The sequence below is a fragment of the Carassius gibelio genome, chromosome A5, assembly GCF_023724105.1.
Source record: "Carassius gibelio isolate Cgi1373 ecotype wild population from Czech Republic chromosome A5, carGib1.2-hapl.c, whole genome shotgun sequence".
NCBI classification, from domain to species: Eukaryota; Metazoa; Chordata; class Actinopteri; order Cypriniformes; family Cyprinidae; genus Carassius; species Carassius gibelio.
Genome location: NC_068375.1, coordinates 3,926,836 through 3,937,433, shown reverse-complemented (window position 1 = coordinate 3,937,433; position 10,598 = coordinate 3,926,836).

The following is a 10,598-nucleotide window of genomic DNA, read 5'->3' as shown; positions in this document are numbered from 1 at the left end:
ATCAGGTAAACAACTCAAGTGCCACCTCCAGGTCCTCTAGCAAACGTGCAGTTGCAGAAGCAGACTTGGCAGCCAAAGTAGAACAGGCAAAGGCTATGCAAAAAATACACATTCAACAAGCAAAGCTCAACAAACTGGAGAGTGAATGGAAACTCAAGCAAACACAAATGTTAGGAGAAATCAAGCAAAAGGAGACTGAAATGAAGCTAAAGTTAGAATTGGAAAATAACAAGGTTACAACAGCTACAGGCGGACAATGAAGTGAAGGTAGCAGCAGCTAGGGTGAAAGCTTACAACAATTTTGATGGATTTGAAAGTTTTGAGGAAGATACTGTCACAAGTGTCTGGGTTGTATTCCCTGGGAATCCACTAGGTGTCCTCCTTCCCCATGGTGTCTGTCACTTTATTAATCATTCCTCACGTCCTCTGCTTAATTTGCACCCAGCTGTCACTAGTTACTAATCATTACACTCTGTCTAATTCCCATTAGCGTTTGTCTCTCCTTGTATATTTAACCCGGTCTGTCTTAGTATGTGTCACGGAGTCCTTGTTAATTCATGTCCGTAATCTTGTCGTGCTCTTGCCCTGTGTCCTTGTTTGTTTATGTTTGGTTTCGTGACAGAAGGACTCACAGCAAGATCCAGCGGTATGTCGTTTGATGTTTCCCGTTCCCCAGCCAGGATGGTGGAGCGGAGAGCTTAGTATTTGAAGCTGACCGCTCTCCGCCAAGAGGGCAATGAGGTGTGTGCCATGGCACAGGTGTTCTGTTCCTTGGCTGAGTGCATGGGATATAATGACGCGGTCCTAAAGGATTACTTTAACAGCGGGCTGAATGACCCGGTTCCTCAGGAAGAAATGGCTCATTTAGACGCATTCGAGTTCTGGAAGTTTGTGTGCTACTTGCAGCATCGGCTTCTGTGGGATGCCCCAGCCACTCCTGTCTCTTCCGGCGGGGTGGTCGTCAGCCCAGCACCACTGCCCAGGATGGCTACCAGCCCAGCCCCATTGCATAAGATGGCCGCCAGCCCAGCGTCAGGAGACAAGATGGCCGCCAGCTCAGAGCCACAGCCCAGGATGGCCGCCGGTCCAGCGCCACTGCCCAAAATGGCCACCGGTCCAGCGCCACAACCCAAGATGGCCGCCAGCCCAGTACCACAGCACAAGATGGCCGCTAACCCAGCGCCAATTGCCAAGATGGCCACTGGTCCAGAGCCACGGTCCAAGATGGCCGCCCGTCCAGAGTCATGGCCCAAAATGGCCACCAGTCCAGCGCCACAGCACAAGATGTCTGTCAGCCCAGCGCCACAGCACAAGATGGCCGCTAACCCAGCGCCAATGCCCAAATTGGCCACCGGACCAGCGCCACAGCACAAGATGGTCGCCAGCCCAGCACCACAGCACAAGATGGCCATCTGTCCAGAGTCATGGCCCAAGATGGCTGCTTGCCCAGCGCCGCTGCACAGGATGACAGTCACAGCTGACCCTCTGGAGTTGAGTCAGGTTCCAGTTGACCCTCCAGATTAGAGTCAGGTTCCAGTGAACTCTCCAGAGTCGAGTCAGGTTCCAGTTGACCCTCCAGAGTCGAGTAAGGTTCCAATGGACTCTCCAGAGTCGAGTCAGGTTCCAGTTGACCCTCCAGAGTCGAGTCAGGTTCCAGTGAACTCTCCAGAGTCGAGTCAGGTTCCAGTGAACTCTCCAGAGTCAAGTTAGGTTCTAGTGAACTCTCCAGAGTCGAGTCAGGTTCCAGTGAACTCTCCAGAGTCGAGTCAGGTTCCTGTTGACCTCCCAGAGTCGAGTCAGGTTCCTGTTGACCCCCCAGAGTCGAGTCAGGTTTCAGTGTACTCTCCAGAGTTGAGTCAGGTGTTCGTGGACCCTTCAGAGTCAGGGCTAGTCACCGATGACCCTCCAGAGTCAGGGCTAGTCATCGATGACCCTCCAGAGTCAGGGCTAGTCACCGATGTCCCTCCAGAGTCAGGGCTAGTCACCGATGACCTTCCAGAGTCAGGGCTAGTCACCGATGACCTTCCAGAGTCAGGGCTAGTCACCAATGACCTTCCAGAGCCAGGGCTAGGTACCATGGACTTTCCAGAGACAAGGCTAGTCACCGTTGACCTTTCAGAGTCAAGTCAAGTCACTGGTGATCTTCAAGGACTAAGCCCTGGGGAGCATCCGCCCTGACCACACGGTTGTGGTGGTCTTCTGCTCCGCCCTGGGGGTTCTCGTCCTGACCACACAGCTGTGGGGGTCTTCTGCTCCGCCCTGGTGGGCTTCTGCCCTGACCAAAGGGTTGTGGTGGCCTTCTGCTCTGCCCTGGTGGGCGCCACGTGATGTCCTTCATGGACTTATGTTTTGTGTTTTTCGTTTTCTGTTGTGTTTCCTGTTGGTTCCCCTCTGTTAGCCTGGCCCTCTGTCCCTCCCCCTGGCCCTCCACCTCCCTCCTGGTCTCCCTGTTTTGTGTTTACACTTCTGGTGTCTGTTTCCCATGTTTCTTTTCTGGCCCTCCGTCCCTCCCCCTGAGCCTCCACCTGTCCGCCTCCCTCCTGGTCTCTGTTTTATGTCTTGTCGTGGAGCGTCTGGGAGCCGCTCCGTAGAGGGGGGGATGTACGCAGTCTCTGGGTTGTATTACCTTCGAATCCAATAGGTGTCCTCTTTCCCCACGGTGTCTGTCACTTTATTAATCATTCCTCACGTCCTCGGCTTAATTTGCACCCAGCTGTCACTAGCTACTAATCATTACAATCGGTCTAATTCCTATTAGCGTTTGTCTCTCCTTGTGTATTTAACCCGTTCTGTCTTAGTATGTGTCACAGAGTCCTTGTTAATTCATGTCTGTCATCTTGTCGTGCTCTTGCCCTGTGTCCTTGTTTGTTTATGTTTGGTTTGGTTTTCTCTGGTATCGACCCCTGCTTGGACTGTTTATTCTCTCTGGATTACCCGTTAAATACAGAGATGTATAGTAACGAAGTAGAACTACTTCACTACTGTACTTAATTACTAAAAGGCGGTATCTATACTTTACTAGAGTATTATTTTTTTTCTCCTACTTCCACTTTTACTTCAGTACATATTTTCACTGAGTTTAATACTTTTACTCCGATATTTTTTTTATGTGCTGCATCGTTACTCGTTACAATTATAAAAATGTTACGAATCATTCCATTACAAACCACTGCCAGAACTGTAGATGGGAGGTTTGATGAAGCTGGCACATCATTGAGCGAATCAAGCGATTAAGAAGACTGCGCATGCTGACTGAACTGCTGTGAAGAGAGAAATGGACACCGAGCCGAGCCAGATAATGACTCGTTCACGAGTCAAGATCCGATTGCATCGGTTGCATCGGACCAGTAACGTTAGTTCTTTCTGACAGTTCGATTCAATAAACCAGTTGAAGAAAACCGTTCACCGATTCTTTTGCGCTCGACGCAATTGCGTCATTGGTGTTGACTGCACCTGGGCTCATAACATTAACACAGAATCAGTTCGGTTCAGACGCTATGTGTGTCGGTTTGCTTCACGCTAAATCACACATGCGCAGTATCATCAGCTCCTCTGTTCACGAATCGGACACGTCTGACAGAAACGGTTCTTGACTCGTGAACGAGTCATTATCTGGCTCGGCTCGGTGTTCATCTTCAGTTCTTTCTTCTCAGCAGTTCAGTCAGTGTACTGTTTGAGTCAATGAATTACTCCGGGATATTGGTTTGTTTTAACTCAGAGGGAGTGTCAGACACATTAAACAAGTTAACAGCTTAATTCATCTGTGGATTAATGCGTATTGGATAGGGCTGTAATACTCGAGTCCGGTCTTGGACTCGAGTCCGGACTCGAGACATTTTTCTGTCGTCTCAGACTCGTTGAATTTGCACTCTGACTTGTCTCGGACTTGGCCATTGGACTCACCAAGTCTTCTAGTTGGTCTCGACCGAGTCCAGCAAAAAAATAAAATAAAAAATTTCTAAAAAAAAAAATATCCTAAACCTAACAATATTTGATGGGTAAAATTGTCTGACAGCAGATTATCAGCAGTATTCTTGTTTATGACATTTTACATTGTCTCTGTCTACTCTGCTTGGGGTGTTCACGAGTGTAAACGTCTGATGTGAGTGGTAATATAATTTTAAAGATAAGTTAAAGTCACCACTCATCCAAAGTCGAGTCTTGATGTAAAATACCCTAAGGCCTTACATGTCATCACATGCTGAGAAAACAGACAACCCAAAAGCACAACAGGTCAGGTCTAGCTCCCGTGAGCGTACTTTAACAAGAAAGGATCAAGAATTACTTGAACAGAAGCAATGAAAAATGAAAAGACATTCAACAAAGCATACAAATCTTGGAAGAATACAGCAAAGGAGGTTAGAGTTAAACTGAAGGCTTTCTGCTCTGCTAAGGACCTTGATAAAATCCAGATGAACATTAAATCTACACAAGCTATAGTTCACCAAAATTATGAGCCTATTCGACGCAATCATACTACTACTCCAGATATTGTAAAAAGAATTGTTGCATGTGACACTCTTACAGTTGAGATTTGAAGGTAGATGAGGCTTTCAATGACCAACTAGAGAAAGAGAGAGTGAGAATTGCTCTAATTAAGGATGAATACGGGTCTGTCTTTGGAAATACGAAAACAAATACAGTAATTTCAGTCATCACAAGGATCAGGTAAACAACTCAAGTGCCACCTCCAGGTCCTCTAGCAAACGTGCAGTTGCAGAAGCAGACTTGGCAGCCAAAGTAGAACAGGCAAAGGCTATGCAAAAAATACACATTCAACAAGCAAAGCTCAACAAACTGGAGAGTGAATGGAAACTCAAGCAAACACAAATGTTAGGAGAAATCAAGCAAAAGGAGACTGAAATGAAGCTAAAGTTAGAATTGGAAAATAACAAGGTTACAACAGCTACAGGCGGACAATGAAGTGAAGGTAGCAGCAGCTAGGGTGAAAGCTTACAACAATTTTGATGGATTTGAAAGTTTTGAGGAAGATACTGTCACAAGTGTCTGGGTTGTATTCCCTGGGAATCCACTAGGTGTCCTCCTTCCCCATGGTGTCTGTCACTTTATTAATCATTCCTCACGTCCTCTGCTTAATTTGCACCCAGCTGTCACTAGTTACTAATCATTACACTCTGTCTAATTCCCATTAGCGTTTGTCTCTCCTTGTATATTTAACCCGGTCTGTCTTAGTATGTGTCACAGAGTCCTTGTTAATTCATGTCCGTAATCTTGTCGTGCTCTTGCCCTGTGTCCTTGTTTGTTTATGTTTGGTTTCGTGACAGAAGGACTCACAGCAAGATCCAGCGGTATGTCGTTTGATGTTTCCCGTTCCCCAGCCAGGATGGTGGAGCGGAGAGCTTAGTATTTGAAGCTGACCGCTCTCCGCCAAGAGGGCAATGAGGTGTGTGCCATGGCACAGGTGTTCTGTTCCTTGGCTGAGTGCATGGGATATAATGACGCGGTCCTAAAGGATTACTTTAACAGCGGGCTGAATGACCCGGTTCCTCAGGAAGAAATGGCTCATTTAGACGCATTCGAGTTCTGGAAGTTTGTGTGCTACTTGCAGCATCGGCTTCTGTGGGATGCCCCAGCCACTCCTGTCTCTTCCGGCGGGGTGGTCGTCAGCCCAGCACCACTGCCCAGGATGGCTACCAGCCCAGCCCCATTGCATAAGATGGCCGCCAGCCCAGCGTCAGGAGACAAGATGGCCGCCAGCTCAGAGCCACAGCCCAGGATGGCCGCCGGTCCAGCGCCACTGCCCAAAATGGCCACCGGTCCAGCGCCACAACCCAAGATGGCCGCCAGCCCAGTACCACAGCACAAGATGGCCGCTAACCCAGCGCCAATTGCCAAGATGGCCACTGGTCCAGAGCCACGGTCCAAGATGGCCGCCCGTCCTGAGTCATGGCCCAAAATGGCCACCAGTCCAGCGCCACAGCACAAGATGTCTGTCAGCCCAGCGCCACAGCACAAGATGGCCGCTAACCCAGCGCCAATGCCCAAATTGGCCACCGGACCAGCGCCACAGCACAAGATGGTCGCCAGCCCAGCACCACAGCACAAGATGGCCATCTGTCCAGAGTCATGGCCCAAGATGGCTGCTTGCCCAGCGCCGCTGCACAGGATGACAGTCACAGCTGACCCTCTGGAGTTGAGTCAGGTTCCAGTTGACCCTCCAGATTAGAGTCAGGTTCCAGTGAACTCTCCAGAGTCGAGTCAGGTTCCAGTTGACCCTCCAGAGTCGAGTAAGGTTCCAATGGACTCTCCAGAGTCGAGTCAGGTTCCTGTGGACTCTCCAGAGTCGAGTCAGGTTCCTTTTGACCCTCCAGAGTCGAGTCAGGTTCCAGTGGACTCTCCAGAGTCGAGTCAGGTTCCTGTTGACCCTCCAGAGCTGAGTCAGGTTCCAGTGAACTCTCCAGAGTCGAGTCAGGTTCCAGTTGACCCTCCAGAGTCGAGTCAGGTTCCAGTGAACTCTCCAGAGTCGAGTCAGGTTCCAGTGAACTCTCCAGAGTCAAGTTAGGTTCTAGTGAACTCTCCAGAGTCGAGTCAGGTTCCAGTGAACTCTCCAGAGTCGAGTCAGGTTCCTGTTGACCTCCCAGAGTCGAGTCAGGTTCCTGTTGACCCCCCAGAGTCGAGTCAGGTTTCAGTGTACTCTCCAGAGTTGAGTCAGGTGTTCGTGGACCCTTCAGAGTCAGGGCTAGTCACCGATGACCCTCCAGAGTCAGGGCTAGTCATCGATGACCCTCCAGAGTCAGGGCTAGTCACCGATGTCCCTCCAGAGTCAGGGCTAGTCACCAATGACCTTCCAGAGTCAGGGCTAGTCACCGATGACCTTCCAGAGTCAGGGCTAGTCACCAATGACCTTCCAGAGCCAGGGCTAGGTACCATGGACTTTCCAGAGACAAGGCTAGTCACCGTTGACCTTTCAGAGTCAAGTCAAGTCACTGGTGATCTTCAAGGACTAAGCCCTGGGGAGCATCCGCCCTGACCACACGGTTGTGGTGGTCTTCTGCTCCGCCCTGGGGGTTCTCGTCCTGACCACACAGCTGTGGGGGTCTTCTGCTCCGCCCTGGTGGGCTTCTGCCCTGACCAAAGGGTTGTGGTGGCCTTCTGCTCTGCCCTGGTGGGCGCCACGTGATGTCCTTCATGGACTTATGTTTTGTGTTTTTCGTTTTCTGTTGTGTTTCCTGTTGGTTCCCCTCTGTTAGCCTGGCCCTCTGTCCCTCCCCCTGGCCCTCCACCTCCCTCCTGGTCTCCCTGTTTTGTGTTTACACTTCTGGTGTCTGTTTCCCATGTTTCTTTTCTGGCCCTCCGTCCCTCCCCCTGAGCCTCCACCTGTCCGCCTCCCTCCTGGTCTCTGTTTTATGTCTTGTCGTGGAGCGTCTGGGAGCCGCTCCGTAGAGGGGGGGATGTACGCAGTCTCTGGGTTGTATTACCTTCGAATCCAATAGGTGTCCTCTTTCCCCACGGTGTCTGTCACTTTATTAATCATTCCTCACGTCCTCGGCTTAATTTGCACCCAGCTGTCACTAGCTACTAATCATTACAATCGGTCTAATTCCTATTAGCGTTTGTCTCTCCTTGTGTATTTAACCCGTTCTGTCTTAGTATGTGTCACAGAGTCCTTGTTAATTCATGTCTGTCATCTTGTCGTGCTCTTGCCCTGTGTCCTTGTTTGTTTATGTTTGGTTTGGTTTTCTCTGGTATCGACCCCTGCTTGGACTGTTTATTCTCTCTGGATTACCCGTTAAATACAGAGATGTATAGTAACGAAGTAGAACTACTTCACTACTGTACTTAATTACTAAAAGGCGGTATCTATACTTTACTAGAGTATTATTTTTTTTCTCCTACTTCCACTTTTACTTCAGTACATATTTTCGCTGAGTTTAATACTTTTACTCCGATATTTTTTTTATGTGCTGCATCGTTACTCGTTACAATTATAAAAATGTTACGAATCATTCCATTACAAACCACTGCCAGAACTGTAGATGGGAGGTTTGATGAAGCTGGCACATCATTGAGCGAATCAAGCGATTAAGAAGACTGCGCATGCTGACTGAACTGCTGTGAAGAGAGAAATGGACACCGAGCCGAGCCAGATAATGACTCGTTCACGAGTCAAGATCCGATTGCATCGGTTGCATCGGACCAGTAACGTTAGTTCTTTCTGACAGTTCGATTCAATAAACCAGTTGAAGAAAACCGTTCACCGATTCTTTTGCGCTCGACGCAATTGCGTCATTGGTGTTGACTGCACCTGGGCTCATAACATTAACACAGAATCAGTTCGGTTCAGACGCTATGTGTGTCGGTTTGCTTCACGCTAAATCACACATGCGCAGTATCATCAGCTCCTCTGTTCACGAATCGGACACGTCTGACAGAAACGGTTCTTGACTCGTGAACGAGTCATTATCTGGCTCGGCTCGGTGTTCATCTTCAGTTCTTTCTTCTCAGCAGTTCAGTCAGTGTACTGTTTGAGTCAATGAATTACTCCGGGATATTGGTTTGTTTTAACTCAGAGGGAGTGTCAGACACATTAAACAAGTTAACAGCTTAATTCATCTGTGGATTAATGCGTATTGGATAGGGCTGTAATACTCGAGTCCGGTCTTGGACTCGAGTCCGGACTCGAGACATTTTTCTGTCGTCTCAGACTCGTTGAATTTGCACTCTGACTTGTCTCGGACTTGGCCATTGGACTCACCAAGTCTTCTAGTTGGTCTCGACCGAGTCCAGCAAAAAAATAAAATAAAAAATTTCTAAAAAAAAAAATATCCTAAACCTAACAATATTTGATGGGTAAAATTGTCTGACAGCAGATTATCAGCAGTATTCTTGTTTATGACATTTTACATTGTCTCTGTCTACTCTGCTTGGGGTGTTCACGAGTGTAAACGTCTGATGTGAGTGGTAATATAATTTTAAAGATAAGTTAAAGTCACCACTCATCCAAAGTCGAGTCTTGATGTAAAATACCCTAAGGCCTTACATGTCATCACATGCTGAGAAAACAGACAACCCAAAAGCACAACAGGTCAGGTCTAGCTCCCGTGAGCGTACTTTAACAAGAAAGGATCAAGAATTACTTGAACAGAAGCAATGAAAAATGAAAAGACATTCAACAAAGCATACAAATCTTGGAAGAATACAGCAAAGGAGGTTAGAGTTAAACTGAAGGCTTTCTGCTCTGCTAAGGACCTTGATAAAATCCAGATGAACATTAAATCTACACAAGCTATAGTTCACCAAAATTATGAGCCTATTCGACGCAATCATACTACTACTCCAGATATTGTAAAAAGAATTGTTGCATGTGACACTCTTACAGTTGAGATTTGAAGGTAGATGAGGCTTTCAATGACCAACTAGAGAAAGAGAGAGTGAGAATTGCTCTAATTAAGGATGAATACGGGTCTGTCTTTGGAAATACGAAAACAAATACAGTAATTTCAGTCATCACAAGGATCAGGTAAACAACTCAAGTGCCACCTCCAGGTCCTCTAGCAAACGTGCAGTTGCAGAAGCAGACTTGGCAGCCAAAGTAGAACAGGCAAAGGCTATGCAAAAAATACACATTCAACAAGCAAAGCTCAACAAACTGGAGAGTGAATGGAAACTCAAGCAAACACAAATGTTAGGAGAAATCAAGCAAAAGGAGACTGAAATGAAGCTAAAGTTAGAATTGGAAAATAACAAGGTTACAACAGCTACAGGCGGACAATGAAGTGAAGGTAGCAGCAGCTAGGGTGAAAGCTTACAACAATTTTGATGGATTTGAAAGTTTTGAGGAAGATACTGTCACAAGTGTCTGGGTTGTATTCCCTGGGAATCCACTAGGTGTCCTCCTTCCCCATGGTGTCTGTCACTTTATTAATCATTCCTCACGTCCTCTGCTTAATTTGCACCCAGCTGTCACTAGTTACTAATCATTACACTCTGTCTAATTCCCATTAGCGTTTGTCTCTCCTTGTATATTTAACCCGGTCTGTCTTAGTATGTGTCACAGAGTCCTTGTTAATTCATGTCCGTAATCTTGTCGTGCTCTTGCCCTGTGTCCTTGTTTGTTTATGTTTGGTTTCGTGACAGAAGGACTCACAGCAAGATCCAGCGGTATGTCGTTTGATGTTTCCCGTTCCCCAGCCAGGATGGTGGAGCGGAGAGCTTAGTATTTGAAGCTGACCGCTCTCCGCCAAGAGGGCAATGAGGTGTGTGCCATGGCACAGGTGTTCTGTTCCTTGGCTGAGTGCATGGGATATAATGACGCGGTCCTAAAGGATTACTTTAACAGCGGGCTGAATGACCCGGTTCCTCAGGAAGAAATGGCTCATTTAGACGCATTCGAGTTCTGGAAGTTTGTGTGCTACTTGCAGCATCGGCTTCTGTGGGATGCCCCAGCCACTCCTGTCTCTTCCGGCGGGGTGGTCGTCAGCCCAGCACCACTGCCCAGGATGGCTACCAGCCCAGCCCCATTGCATAAGATGGCCGCCAGCCCAGCGTCAGGAGACAAGATGGCCGCCAGCTCAGAGCCACAGCCCAGGATGGCCGCCGGTCCAGCGCCACTGCCCAAAATGGCCACCGGTCCAGCG